Source organism: Arachis stenosperma, chromosome 2 (assembly GCF_014773155.1).
Source record: "Arachis stenosperma cultivar V10309 chromosome 2, arast.V10309.gnm1.PFL2, whole genome shotgun sequence".
NCBI classification, from domain to species: domain Eukaryota; kingdom Viridiplantae; phylum Streptophyta; class Magnoliopsida; order Fabales; family Fabaceae; genus Arachis; species Arachis stenosperma.
In genome coordinates, this window is record NC_080378.1 from 89,745,505 (window position 1) to 89,761,917 (window position 16,413).

General features: G+C 33.4%; 1 long non-coding RNA gene across 2 annotated transcripts; it reads right to left on the reverse strand.

Annotated features, from left to right (window-relative positions):
• Nucleotides 1-4,617: 4,617 nt before the first annotated feature.
• LOC130961972 (uncharacterized) lies at nt 4,618-15,040 on the reverse strand. Of its 2 annotated transcripts, XR_009079673.1 has the most exons (5): nt 14,202-15,040; nt 10,848-11,127; nt 8,437-8,548; nt 8,172-8,285; nt 4,618-4,873 (listed from the first exon to the last, which is right to left on the reverse strand). It is a non-coding gene; the product is annotated as an uncharacterized LOC130961972 (long non-coding RNA). The 2 variants fall into 2 exon arrangements; XR_009079672.1 differs by having other exon boundaries at nt 8,172-8,548.
• Nucleotides 15,041-16,413: the final 1,373 nt, after the last annotated feature.

Genomic DNA, 16,413 nt, shown 5'->3' on the forward strand with positions numbered 1-16,413 from the left:
AAAATGCATATAAGAGCCAAGGATTGAAGGGGATTGACATGACATTAACACATTCACATCCATAGGCTAATTCTAGATCATTAGATAGATAGTTTTAGTTCTAGAAGTTAGTTTCTAGAGAGAGAAGCTCTCACTTCTCTCTAGAATTAGGATTAGGATTAGGTTTAGTTCTTAGATTTAGATTTAGATTCATCTTCTTCTACTTCTATCTTCTCAATTCCTTGTTGTTACATTCATTCTTCTTCCATTTTTTTATTGCAATTTCCTTTATGTTGCTCTTATATTTCGTTGTAGATCTAGTATTTTTCCTTATACTTTCTTCCAATTCAATAAAAGGTAATTCATAATAAATGTGTTTCTTTTGATTGTTGTTGTTAATTCCTTTCGATAAATGTTGATTAGATTTCATTCTTATTGTTGATCTACTATGTTTTCCTTTTATGCCTTCCAAGTGTTTGATGAAATGCTTGGAAGAATGTTAGACTAGAATTTTATGTTCTTGGCTTGAGAAGGTAACTTAGGATTTCTTGAGTCACTAGTGTCCAATTAATTGCTAGTTGATAGCCATTAACTCTAGCCTTCATTAATCCAATTAGTGGAAAGCTAGGACTTATGGACTAGGATTGATATAACTCACTTGACTTTCCTTTGTTAATTGATTTAAGGATGACTAAGTGGGATTAATCCTTGCAACTACCATACTTGTGGCTAGTGATAATGATGAAGACCCTTGACAACCAAATCTTGCCAAGACCATTTTGTTAATAAAGTTTCCTTACCATTTACTATTCATGTTTCTCATCTAAAACCCCAAAATAACTCACAACCAATAACAAGACACTTTATTGTAAATCCTAGGGAGAACGACCCGAGGTTTAAATACTTCGGTTTATAGATTTTAGGGGTTTGTACTTGTGACAAACAAATTTTTGTATGAGAGGATTATTGTTGGTTTAGAGACTATACTTCGACGAGATTTTATTTGAGAAATTCTAAACCGTCAAAAATCCAATCGTCAATCATTAAATTCTTGATCGGTTGTTGCTTTTGCACATTGCCAAAATGCTGCCTTAAGTTCCTTATCCTTCCATCTCTTGTTCAGATTTCTCCACATATGAATACAACAGAATCTGTGCTTTCATTCAAATCAGAACCTTTATTCAAATCAGCAACATCATCAGCATTGGTCTCCTCTTTGGGTTCATTCACAGCTTCTGCTTCTGCAGGATTACTCTCAGGAACCTCATTCTCGTCAGCTCTTCTTTCTCGGGGTAAACCACTAGGTGGTGGTCTTAGATGTCTCTTTCTAACCTTCTTAGCAGGTTTCTCTGGAGTTGATGCTCCTTCAGTGTCTTTCTCCACATTCCCGTCATTCGCAGCTTCTTTCCCTGCACCATTCTCACCTTTGTTCGACTCGTTAACATCAACAGTGACCTCATTTACAACCTCATTCACATTCTCCTTCACAACCACACTCAACACTATGTCCAATTCATTAACCTCACCACTGGTCTCATTCACACCTTCATTCTCCTTCTCATTAGCCTGACCGTCAACCTTATTAGTAACTTCAACCTCTTTGACATTATCACCACCTGAATTGACTTCAACCACACTATCACTGCTACCATCAGACACGAGTTCTTCATCAATGATTTCAGGGTTTGCATCAATTGGGTGATCAAAATATAGGTGGACAGTGTTGTCATTCTTCATCGCACTCTCACACATTCTCATGACTTCAGCATCTGTCCTAAGCACTCTAAGACCCTTACCTAAGTCTAAACCAGGTTCTAGCCAGTACACCTCATTGTATCCAAGGTAACCCAAGTCTAGAAATAACCCCTCAACGAAGAATAAATTACATGTCTCCACATTCACCCTGTGTATCTCAGTTACTAAACCCCCGTCGTATATCACATTACTGTCAACACCCCTTTTCAAGGCACCCATGTGATGATAAACAAACGTAATTAGACGATCCAACTAAAAAATCGTAGAGGGAAGATATAATGAATAAAACAATCAAAATGATCATAATGCTGTCGACAAAAGTCACGTAAATGAGAGGATGGAGTTAAGGCGAACTTACCTCTTTGTAGGTTGCTTCCTAGCGAAGACTGGGGTCGCGATAATGCCACTACCAACCCCTCATTGTTGACGCTACGACTTCGATAATGTCTCTCAACTTGTCTTCGTTCTTCTTCGCGCCCAGTAACCAGAGCAACGTCTCTCCCTCTTTACGTGACCTTTCAGTTTTACTCTTAGTCAAACACTAAGTCACAGTAAGTCACCAAGCAATAACAGAGCTTGTTAATTTGGGATTAGGGCAAAGAGTTCTGATTTGGGGCAAATTGAAATCCAATTGATCTAATTTCCACCTAGCCTAACTAATTAATTAATTAGAAATTACAACTCAAATAAAACATGATTTGTCAGCAAAATTTGGTGTCCAGGTAAGCATTGTCCTCACCGGAGCTTTGGTCCGGCAAGCTTATGGACACGTTTGTCAGTTTTTAAAATTAACTAGGTACCATTTTGTCGATTACAATAGTCAGGTACCGGAATGTCAGCGTTTCAATCTTTCGGGTACTGATTTGGGCATTACCTCATACATAATCTATAATTCTATATCAATAAATTATAACTTATATATTTTAAAAAATATTCAAAAAGATCAATTTTATATATTGTTATCTATCAATAAATTATAACTTTTTTATTTATGTCTTACATCAAAATTATATGTAAAAAATAAATATAAAATTTTAAATAATTAAGATCACTATATATATATATATATATATATATATATATATACTATTTCATAGGTATGTATATAATATTAAAAGTATAGATTAAATGCATATATATATATATATATATATATATATATATATATATATATATATATAATCGAGTCAGCTCACGAGCTAATGAGCTGAGCTTATCCAAGCTCAAGCTTAGCTCATTTAATTTATGAGCTCAATTCCAAGCTCAAGCTTGGCTCACTGGCTTACGAGCTTAGCTTATCGAGCTATTAACGAGTCGAGCTCGAGCTAGCTCATGAGCTGGCTTGACTCACTTCCAACCCTAGCAGGGGTGTTGCTAGCCTAATGTGTAGGTCACACGTTAGATCTGTTATTCTGTTAGGACACACAAGAGGAAAGGGCTACCCATAGAGGTGGAGTCGCCTATGTGTAGATTTTTTATTTGATTTCTGTATAAGAACTCCCTTATTGATTCACTTATTATTATCAACTATTTTTTTAATTAAAATTAATTTGATGATAATATTTGTATAGTTTCATGTCGATTATAGATGTATTGTGTAGTCAGTGAGTTGCAAAACTCACCCAGTTTTTCTAAAAATATTTTTCAGGAACAAATATTTGACTATGTGAGACTTTCTATTCAAGAGTAACAGTCTGCAATGAGTACCTATTTTTTTGTCGAATTCCTAGAAGTATATGCTCCATATGTCACATGCAGGATCCAACCATTCTTAGTTATTTTAATTTTTTTGTTAAAAATATATAACTATTTATTTTAAAACTTGTAAAATACTTGTAATTTATTTATTCAACTTATAGTTGAGTATGATAGACTTACTATAGAATTATTTTCCTGAGCGCCGGTCATGACTCATTTCGAGTCGTGACAGATAGCTCATTGACCTTTATGTGGTCCAGATTTTATTTGGCGAGGATGAACAGAAGTCAGGACAAGGTCAAAGTTTATTTGGAAAAAGCAGCAAGCATCTTTTCTTCAAATAATAGCTTCATGAAGGCGATATGATAATCTTTTAATACATTTTCTCATCATTGTTAAGGGTGGCAAAACGGATCGAGTCCGTCGGGCCGATCCGCTAAACCCACTAAAAAAGGCGGGTCGGGTTAGGATTTGTAGCCCGCTAAATTAAAAAAAAAAACCCGCCAAACCCGCACTGCCAAATTGGCAATTTTTGGCGGGGCGAGGCGGGCCGATCCGAAGATTTTTATTTTTCTTTTTTTTATTAAATAAAAGAGTGATTATTATTATAAAATTAATAATTATAGAATTTTTAAACATTTTTTTTCATTTTTTATTTTTATTCTTCTTTTAGTTATTAACTTTATTTATTTTATTTTACAATTTTGTATATATACTCAAATTATGTGACTTATTTTTTAAAATAAAAATGATTCTATTGACAAATATTATTTTGAATAATTTATTGAAGTTAAAAATTAAAAGAAAATAGTAAAAAAATTATATTATAATTTGACTATTTTTATTTGTATTTGATTTTTTAATTATTATTTTTTAATTAATTTTAATGAATTTTATTTTTCAAAGAAAAAAAAGAGTCAAGCGGACTAGCCCGCCAATCCGCCATAAAGCGGCGCAGACTAGCATTTTGAACCCATTTTAGTTGGCGGGGCGGGCTGGGGCGGAACGGCCTGCTTTGTCACCCCTAATCATTGTTACATCCCGACCTTAAATTGTGGCTCATGTCAATTTATGTGATCACTTCAAAATTCATATTAAAATAACAGTACAGCTTGTATAGTATGCTACAGTGCTACATAATGCAAGTATATAAATGACATGGCATTAGGGGGGCTTATAAGTACATACATTAATAGTATGATTATATTTCAACCTTGTAATGATATTAGGGCTATTATCTTGGAGAGAGAGAAAAGAAAGGGAGGGGGGAGGCTTGTTTAGTTCTGAATTTTAAATGCATTTATTAATGGTAATATATACACAGTTCATCAATTTCAGTGTTTTTCTTCCTCATAGAGCTTCAACTACAGTGTGTCCTTGAATGGTTGCCTGGGCAGCACTACTTGATGGTTCTCCCTCACTAGCACTGCAATTACATGGCCTATATAACAGCAATAATTCATCAATTTCCATTACTCATGGAATGAAGATTAGCAGCAAGAGAGTACATTACATGGCAAGACAACATTTGTACCCAAGCAACAACCAAAGCTCATATAAAGCAAAGAAATAAAGTGTTCCAGTTGAATTTCATAATGCACATGAAGGTCATTCTCATGTTTGTTCTTTTTGTATTTAATCTTAATATTTTGTTTATTCTGCAATTCTGTTCCACAATATTGAAAAATTTAAAATGGTTTGGGAACTACTTATACTAGATTTAAAATATTTTAGAGAGGGTCATCTACAACAATTCTAACGCACTTCCCTGAAACTATTTATTAGAAAATTTGAGTAAACATGTGAACTATGGATGAATACTAACTCTTGTCAGGAGAACTGAGTAATATTGCAATGGACTTTATGACGAGCGAATCACATATAGATTATGAGAGAGAATAATCCAACTCACCGTAACAAACATTAACATCTGTTTCACCCAATATGAATAGTCATAAAACTGTCTAACAAAAATAAAAATGATAGAAAAATAGAAAATTAAGAAGTTTAGAAAAATAAAACCTAAACTAAATATCAGAATAGAAGACCTTTATGGAGGCCAATACCGCTGTACTGTTCCATTGAATTCACTCTCAATAATATACATTTAATCTTCCTCAAGGCCAATACTCTTTAATTAGTAATTTCTATAGTTTTATAATCAACACCCTTCCTCAGTGGTGACTAGTTATTATAAATTGCATTGTAAATAGGCTTGTCGCTTCATATTTAGAATGTAAAACAAATAAACTTTAGAATTAAAAGAAACATAAAAACATGTAATTGATTCTTCCACTTGTAATAAAGATAATTTTATCAACCATTCCAGCCAAAAAAAGAAAAAACTAACAAAGTTCATTTAGGATCTATCTGACATAGTTCCCACAATTAGCAAATTAGACTAAAAATGATTAAAGAAAACAGAATTAAACAATAAATCAAAGCTTGACAATTGCCATGCATAATTTCTCGTCAACTCGGAATGACCAAACTTGAACAACATCATCCTTTTTTTAGATTGTTAGCCTTTGCAACTTTGACCCAATTTGACCTCAGAATATAGGATATGCTTACTTTCTATGACAATAGGCCCTTGTGCATGAGCCACTTAATCAAAGTCAACTCATGCACAAGGGCCTATTGTCATAGAAAGTAAGCATATCCTATATTCTGATGTCAAATTAGGTCAAAGTTGCAAAGGCTAACAATCTAGAAAAGGATGATGTTGTTCAAGTTTGGTCATTCCGAGTTGACGAGAAATTATGCATGGCAATTGTCAAGCTTTGATTTATTGTTTAATTCTGTTTTTCTTTAATCATTTTTAGCCTAATTTGCTAATTGTGGGAACTATGACAGATAGATCCCAAATGAACTTTATTAGTTTTTTCTTCTTTTTGGCTGGAATGGTTGATAAAATTATCTTTATTACAGTTGGAAGAATCAATTACATGTTTTTATGTTTTCTTTTAATTCTAAAGTTTATTTGTTTGACATTCTAAATATGAAACAACAAGCCTATTTACAATGCAATTTATAGTAACTAGTCAACACTGTGGAAGGGTGTTGATTATAAAACTATAGAAATTACTAATTAGAGAGTATTAGCCTCGAGGAAGATTAAATGTATATTACTTGAGAGTGAATTCAATGGAACAGTACAACAATATTAGCCTCCATAAAGGTCTTCTATTCTGATATTTGGTTTAGGTTTTTTTTCCCTTAAACTTATTGATTTTCTATTTTTGTTATTATTTTTATTTCTGTTAGACAGTTCTGCGACTATTCATATTGAGGGTGAAACATATCTTAAGTTCGTTACAGTGAGTTGGATTATTTTTTCACAGTGAAGTTAAATTATTTTCTCTCATAATGCATGTGATTCGCTCGTCATAAGGTCTACTGCAATATTGTTGTACTCAGTAGTCTTGACAAGAGTTGGTATTCATCCATAGTTTATATGTTTAGTCAAATTTTCTTATAAATAGTTTTAGGGAAGTGCGTTAGAATTGTTGTAGATGACCCTCTCTAAAATATTTTAAATCTAGTAACATGTAGTTCCAAAACCAGTTTACATTTTTCAATCTTGTGGGGTAGAATTGCAGAATGAATAAATAAACAAAATACCAAGATTAAATACAAAAAAAACAAACATGAGAATTTGCAGACCTTCATGTGCATTATGAAATTCAACTTGAACACTTAGTTGTGTTGGTTGCAGTGATTCTTACAATCATGTGCCTAGGGTGATGGAAGGTGTGCCTTTTTCAAGGGATTATAATGGAGGGTTTGCATCCAAGCTTATGGTAAGTAGCTGAACATTGGATCGACTTTGCACATGCTCGTGTTAGTTTGATTAACTTTTACCATTTGGAAAGCTATAACATTTGAAACTGTTAAAAAGTGTTTAGTTGGTGAAGAATTTCTTGAAGTAACATCACAAGCACAAAAGATGTAAGTCAATTGCATTCTTGTAGTTGTATCTTAGCAAATTATCACAAAAATGGCAAAGAAATAAGATTTTTTCCAACAAATGTACTTTGATAAGATATTAATAAATTGAAGCTTTCAACCTATTTTATATATATCTAATGTGCTGATTGTAAATTTCTTCTTAAGAATTGATTATCTCTATGAAATCAATTTTAAGCCTGAGATTTGATTATCTTTTTTTTCTTGTCACTATTTTATTTAATTTATCTTATTTGTAATCTTTTCAAATCTTGAAATTAACTTACCTTTTTAAAAACAGAAGATACTGATTGATTGAAAGATTTAATTTTAATTTGTCAAACAAATTAACATAATATAAGAAGAGGTGCTTTATTGAATTAAGTATACACAATAACTACTACCAAAAGTAATTAACTACTACTATCCCATGTTGAAGGTTCCTCAATAATAATGTAAAGTCAATGAAAAAAAAAATTAACGCTAGCTCTATAGCCCTCTTCTAATGCTAAATATCTAGTTCTAATTAACGCTAGCCAGGGAATATAAACCTAGCTAGAAAAAGAACTTATTGCTTACGTTGTTAGTTAAATTATTTTGATTCGCAATCAGACATACATCGAATAGAGAGCAGAAAATCCTCTACTTTCGTTCTAATCAAGATCAATGCAATAAAATCATGTATTCATGTCAATGGCGTTAGATTTAAGTTCACTACCTTGCTAAGTTACTTGTATATATTCCTACATTAACAAGAAAAAGAATCAAATTATTTCTATCTACAAACAAACCTGAGTCTCAGCTGCATTCAAACCAGAAGAAAATGGCTTCACATCATCATCTCTGAATCCTTTTAGCCCAGCAACAATGTCATTCACAGCGACAGAATCATCCCAGGGCACGAACTTCGATCAAAAAATGCTTTTTAAGTATTATTCATCATAACTTTTAAACCAAAAACTTGGATATTTTAACACAAACATCTTAGAGCTATTAATTTTATCAATATTTGAACAGTTTGAAAGAAATAATAAATGGAAAATGTTGCACATGTACCCTTTAGGATTTATCCCAGCAGCTGTAATATACAGATCAAGCTTCCCAATGGATTGCCATTTCCATGAACTCCAATCTCCGTGTCCCAAAATTTTGCTCCCATTAGTGGAATCTTAAGAAGAAATTTACATTCAGCACATTAGATATATAAAAATGAGAAAAGCTTAGTATACAAGCGATTAGGGCTTGTAACTATTACAAGTTCATTAACGCCTAATCCACTAAAACGCGCTGCAACTTCTACGTCACTTACACGCGCTATACAAAGATCTCGCGTTTGTATAACTACCAAATTTAAAAGATTTGTTTCCTTCTTTGTTTTCTTTCTTTTCAAATTTCATCGTTCTTCTTCTCGCGCTTCTTCCCCTGATTTTTCGATCGTTCTTTTCCTCTCCTTTCTCATTGGTTTGTTCTTCGTCATTGACGTTAGTTTTTCTCTCTGTAACTCCAGCTTCGTTTTGACATGGTGTATTATAGTTTTTGACATGGTGTATTCTGCAACCTCTCTGTTGTTGATGACCAGTTTATTCCGAAGGTTGGAATGACCTTTACCACCCTTGAAGATGCTGGAAAATTTTACAGGAACTATACCAAGGTTGCAGGTTTTTCTACAAGAGTTCGGAACACAAATAGAAAGGAAAACGAGATTAAGAATCAATTGATTACATGTAGCAGAGAGGGAAAATGAAACTCTCATAGCAAAGACTCATTTGATAGGAATTGGAATGATTTTCTGCTAAACTTTGGTCTTGTGGACAACAAGTGGCTTTCATGTAGTGTTGGGTTAAAATCTGCAGCAGGGGTGTAAATTTAATTTTTTATCAGGTGTATTTATAGTCTGTGTTTGGGTGTATTATGCAGATCTCTATGCAGACCGTCATATATGGGTTTCAATCTATCTGATCACCACTTCATATTATAGTACCTGTAAATCAGACATTTTGAATACACCAGAGAGAGTTTAATTAACTTTGGACTTGTGGACAACAAGTGGCTTTCAGGTAGTGTTGGGTTAAAATCTGCAGCAGGGGTGTAAATTTAATTTTTTATCGGGTGTATTTATAGTCTGTGTTTGGGTGTATTATGCAGATCTCTATGCAGACCGTCATATATGGGTTCCAATCTATCTGGATCACCACTTCATATTATAGTACCTGTAAATCAGACATTTTGAATACACCAGAGAGAGTTTAATTAATTTTGGTCTTGTGGACAACAAGTGGCTTTCAGGTAGTGTTGGGTTAAAATCTGCAGCAGAGGTGTAAATTTAATTTTTTATCGGGTGTATTTATAGTCTGTGTTTGGGTGTATTATGCAGATCTCTATGCAGACCGTCATATATAGGTTCCAATATATCTGGATCACCACTTCATATTATAGTACCTGTAAATCAGACATTTTGAATACACCAGAGAGAGTTTAATTAATTTTGATCTTGTGGACAACAAGTGGCTTTCAAGTAGTGTTGGGTTAAAATCTGCAGCAGAGGTGTAAATTTAATTTTTTATCGGGTGTATTTATAGTCTGTGTTTGGGTGTATTATGCAGATCTCTATGCAGACCGTCATATATGGGTTCCAATCTATCTGGATCACCACTTCATATTATAGTACCTGTAAATCAGAAATTTTGAATACACTAGAGAGAGTTTAATTAATTTTGGTCTTGTGGACAACAAGTGGCTTTCAGGTAGTGTTGGGTTAAAATCTGCAGCAGAGGTGTAAATTTAATTTTTTATCGGGTGTATTTATAGTCTGTGTTTGGGTGTATTATGCAGATCTCTATGCAGACCGTCATATATGGGTTCCAATCTATCTGGATCACCACTTCTAAAATCTGCAGCAGAGGTGTAAATTTAATTTTTTATCGGGTGTATTTATAGTCTGTGTTTGGGTGTATTATGCAGATCTCTATGCAGACCGTCATATATGGGTTCCAATCTATCTGGATCACCACTTCATATTATAGTACCTGTAAATCAGACATTTTGAATACACTAGAGAGAGTTTAATTAATTTTGGACTTGTGGACAACAAGTAGCTTTCAGATAGTGTTGGGCTAAAATCTGCAGCAGAGGTGTAAATTTAATTTTTTATCGGGTGTATTTATAGTCTGTGTTTGGGATCTCTATGCAGACCGTCATATATGGGTTCCAATCTATCTGGATCACCACTTCATATTATAGTACCTATAAATCAGACATTTTGAATACACCAGAGAGAGTTTAATTATAGAAAAAAAATTTACTTATAATTGGATCAAATATATTTACACCATGTGTTCAATTTCTTAGAACAAGAAGATCAATAAAACCTAGAAGAACATAGAAGAACAGTAAAACATAGTTCTTCGATTTCGAAATCAGAAACAGAAATGTGGAAAATGTACAAGATGAGTAAAACAATAACGTACCTTGAATAATATTTTGTTGATGGTTTCTGCTATTATTCGCGACGAGTTCAAATGTCTCTTCAGTTTGGAATGTTACTCGAAATTTGAGGATTTGTGTTATCTTTAAAGGAGAAGAGGAAGAGTGAGCCATAACGAGCGGTTTTTTCGAAGCGTAATCGTTCGAGTGACGCGCGTGAAATTGACGCTCCATTTAAAGGGAGGGAGTACGCGTGGATTAAACCTGAGTTGGACCAACTTGTAAGGATTGTATGCGTTATTTGCTTGTATGTGTAGCGGGGCCCTATAAAAATAGGTTGAAAGCTTTCAATTTATTAATATCTTATCAAAGTACATTTGTTGGAAAAAATCTTATTTCTTTGCCATTTTTGTGATAATTTGCTAAGATACAACTACAAGAATGCAATTGACTTACATCTTTTGTGCTTGTGATGTTACTTCAAGAAATTCTTCACCAACTAAACACTTTTTAACAGTTTCAAATGCTATAGCTTTCCAAATGGTAAAAGTTAATCAAACCAACACGAGCATGTGCAAAGTCAATCCAATGTTCAGCTACATACCATAAGCTTGGATACAAACTGTAACGACCCAACTTCCAGTACGTCATGATCGTACCAAAAGTAACGCGTTACTAACCTGTTTTCTTTATTAACTATTTAATATTGAGCCTTTAGTTTGATATCGCATTTCAGTTTTTAATAAAAAGCCAGAAAATTTTGTTTTTTTTTTATTAAAATCATGTCAAAGATCAACAAGCAATAATAATCACAGTTATTAATAATAATAAATATTATACGAAAGAATTCAAATGAAACTCAGGTACAACTCCTATCCCTCTGTATAAAATAAAAACTAAAGTAACAAGGGCGAGGGAACTCTATGAAAACAACGCAACTTATAAACTTAACTCATAAATAAGTTTTATAATCGCCTGCAGCTTCAAAGTGAGTCTTCAAATCTGTGTCACTGGAAGGGGTGGAAAATTTTGGGGTGAGAACAAACCACACGTTCTCAGTAGGGAAATGAGAATGTCGTAAAAGTAATGAAATAGAATGCAAATAATTAACATACCCAAGGAAACTATATCTTTATCAAAACTTTTTAAAAATGCTCTTAGTTTTACTTTAGCTAATTAATTACGTCTTTCAAAATCTCTAAACTGAAAACACATTCTAAATATAAAACTAGTCACATTAACCATCTCTCAGTCACATAATTAATTCTCAATCAAAACGTCAATTCTTAATTAGTTTAATACATTCACAAACTAATAGTCCAAACAGGGGATTCAACTCAGCATACAAACAAGTCACAGCAAAACAAACATCACAATCACAGGGAAGTACAACGAGCAAATCCAATCAAATGCAAATGCGCAAAAAAGGATGATGCATGACTAGCCCTAGTGCAGGTAATGAGCTCATTTGTCGGTTACATACCCGCTCCCGACGTTACCCGGAGTCCTTTGACCAGGTAACGCTTCCCTGTTGGCAATGCCCCTCGCAAGAGTCCTTTGACTTGTGAGGCAAACCACTGCAAGAATCCTTTGACTTGCAGGGCGGCACTAGCAACCCAAGCAACCCACTGCAAGAGTCCTTTGACTTGCATGGTGGAGCTAGTTAACTTATATCTGCCCAACACACTCGCTGTAAGAGTCCTTTGACTTACAGGAGCATATGCTAGTTATGTGTTTTCTCGATATCTCTGTAAGAGTCCTCTGACTTACAAAATAGCATTATAGCTAAGTATCCCAAGGAAGCACTCTCGGTGGTCGCCCCACCATCTATTTATCTGACTGCCTTCACGCGGCAGATCATCACATAATCATTCTCATTATCATCATTCATTATCATTCTCATTATTCAACATTACTTTCACATTCTTATGCAGTACCTCTTTCTTTCTCTGTTCAATTATACTATACAAATTTAATCATATTATACAAATTTTACATCTTTCACTTTTACAACATCTTAGCTCAAATCATTTCTCTTTATCATTCGGATTCAAATATTATAAAATTCACCAAACTCCTGAAAAGTAATCCTTTATTTCAGGCCCAAAACATAACTCTTTTCATGTTAAATTGAATTCAAAACATAATTCCTTTCTTAAATAATTCAAACTTGAAACATAAACCTTTCCTTGGTAATTCAAATTCAAAATAGTATAATTCTTTTCTCATCTAAATAAAACTCAAATAATATAATTTTCCAAGTTCAAATCTTCTAAAATGACTTTTCACATGAAACCTCAGATTTTTATAAAATTTCGACAACACTTCTCCTAAAATTCGGACTTAGCCACCCTTACGGGTTCCCTCTTTCTCAACAACTCAGCCCTTTTATCAGCAGGTATCATAACAACAGAATCTCAATAATCATCTCATCATAAATCAGTTTAACAACCAACATCCTAACATTAATTAAAATCAGAGTTTCCATAAATTATTCTTAAAAAGTAAACCAGTCCAGCTTCAAGAATTCATAACTAATATCCCAACAACTTTTCATATTTCTAGTTATTTTTAAAGTTATTTAGTTATTAGCAAAGTTACCATTTCATTCTAAAGATCATATTTCAAGAAAATACTTCAGTAACCAACCTCTAATCCTTTAACCGTCCTCAAAATCAACTCTAGTTAACCTTAAGTCAACAATAACAACCAACCTGACATAATCAGCTAAAAACCTGAATTTTCCAGCAACTCTAAGATAATCAGAAAGCAGACACAATTAAACCATCACCACAATAATTCCAGACCGAGCACAAGTTTAAATCAATTCAACACTCAACACAATATTATCCAGTTAAATTAACATATCCAGTAACCAATAATTTCTCAAACAAGCTTGCAACCATATCCACCATCATCAATTAAATTTCAATTCCACAACTAAATCAAGAAATCAGCATAAGCAGGAATTCGAGTAATTAGTCACTTTCAAACAATTAAATCATTATTCACAAGTCACAGCCTCAAATCAAAATCAGTTTTAATACCACACCAATCACATTTCCACAACCTCAATCCAAGCTTAATTTCACCAACTAATCTCTCATAACAACAAAACCAATTACATTCACAGCAACAATCCAAACTCAATTCATCAATTATCCGTTGAATAATTAACTCAGCATATTTCACTTTAATAAATTATACTAAATTAATCATTATTCACAACAGCATCTAATTTCAGTCACAGCTCAGAATAATCACAACAACTAACTAATTTCAAATGCATTTCAAGTCATTAATGTCAATTAAGAAATTATTAACCATGTAACCATTTGCACTTATCCAAATAACTTTGTAAGCATTCTAAATTAAAACGTTAAAAATAAATCCCCTACCTCAGTGTCGCATTAACAACGCAATCAAACCAAACAGCAGCCTCGGTGACGTTTTTCCTATGAGTTCCCTTCCTCTGGCAACAACACAGCATCTCGGAACCTACGTAGCAGCATCAGAATCATCAAGAGCAGCTCCAACATTGGTTCCCAGCGGCAAAGGCTCCAAAAACTACAAAACTAGAAGCAGAGGCAGAACAGAGAAAGAACAGCAGCAACGATCTTGAACCCAACAAACAGCAGCGGCAGTGGCATTTCCTCAGATTCCAGAAACCAGAAGTAGGAGCAGATTTGGCGAGCTTCAATGGTGATAGTCGCAACAGCATCAACGGCGGGATTGGAAGCAGCAGTGATGACTGGGCACACAACAGTGACGAGAACTCCTCCTCTTCCTCGCGTTCTGCTCGTTTTCCCCCTCTCATGTCTGCGACGGTGATGGCGATGGGCCCTGGCAGCAGCGCAGACCGCATCTCCTCTTCAGCCTCGGACGCGAGCTCTCTCTCCTCCACCCTTCATGCTCGACGGCGACTATGACGGCGATGACTACGGCTCCCTTCGAAGCAACGACGACGGCGACCTCGTGGCAGCAGAGCGCGACGACGATCAGAACGCGACGGCAGCTTCTCCTCGACGGCAACGAGCTCGCACCAACGGCTGGACGGCGACGAGCGTGAACGGCGGCGCAGGTAGGACACAGCGGCGGTTGCTCAGCGGCGACTTCACGGGCTTCCTCTTTCGGTCTCTCTCTATCTGTTTCCCGTTTCTTCAGTGTGCGTCTAGGCTGCTGGGTTTGGGGAAGGGGTTTCGGTGGCTGGGTAATAAGGGTTTCAGGGTTAGGGTTTCTCAATTAATTTGGGAATTAGGATTTTTGATCCAATTTGAAAGTTAGGGTTAGAAATTAGAGATTTTATAAATTAATATGGATATATATGAATAGTTATTTTAATAAAATTAAAGGATAGAATAATTTTAAAATTAAATGTATTTTATTAAAAATATTTAAAAATATTGTTTATCACTATATTATTAAATTTAATTAATTATTTTTAATTTAAAATATAAAATAAATATACTAATCATATTTTTATAAAATATAGTTTAAACTCAATATTAATTATTCAAATTAAATGATATAATTTTTTATTTATTTTTCTATCACCGAAACATTAATTTCAAATCATGTAAAATAATCAATTATAAAAATTATACAAGAATATGATTTAACTTAAACCCAAAGTATTCATAAAATCAATTTAATCATGCTCGATAGATTATTTTCTAAAATTAAAGAACTCAAATTAAATCATAATTTATTATAATAGAATTTATTTTAAATTAAACTATATCATTTTTTTATTTTATTATTAAAATTATGTGAAATATTCAACTATAATAAAATTATAATTAATTTAAACTTCAATTATCATGAAACTCTATTTAATTACCTTTAGTAAAATAATTTTTTTCAAGTAAAATTATCAACAAATAAAACAAATCACAAATAACTAATTATTTGATTTTCAAAAATTTGCGTTGTTACACAAACTCTCCATTATAATCCCTTGAAGAAGCATACCTTCCATCACCTTAGGCACAGGATTGTAAGAATCACTGCAACCAACACAATTAAGTGTTCCATTTGAATTTCATAATGCACATGAAAGTCTGCAAATTCTCATGTTTGTTCTTTCTGTATTTAATCTTAGTATTTTGTTTATTTATTTATTCTGTAATTCTGTCCCACAATAATTAAAAATATAAATTGGTTTTGGAACTACATGTTACTAGATTTAAAATATTTTAGAGAGGATCATTTACAACAATTCTAACGCACTTCCTTGAAACTATTTATTAGAAAATTTGACTAAACATATAAACATATAAACTATGGATGAATACCAACTCTTGTCAACACTACTGGGTACAACAATATTGCAGTAGATCTTATGACGAGCAAATCACATATAAATTATGAGAGAAAATAATCCAACTCACCATGAAAAAATAATATAACTCACCGTAACAAACCTAAGATCTGTTTCACCCCAATATGAATAGCCATAAAATTGTCTAATAGAAATAAAAATGATAAAAAAAATAGAAAATCAAGAAGTTTAGGGAAAAAAACCCTGAACCAAATATCAGAATAGAAGATCTTTATGGAGGCCAATACTGTTGTACTGTTCCATTGAATTTGTAACACCCGACCACACAA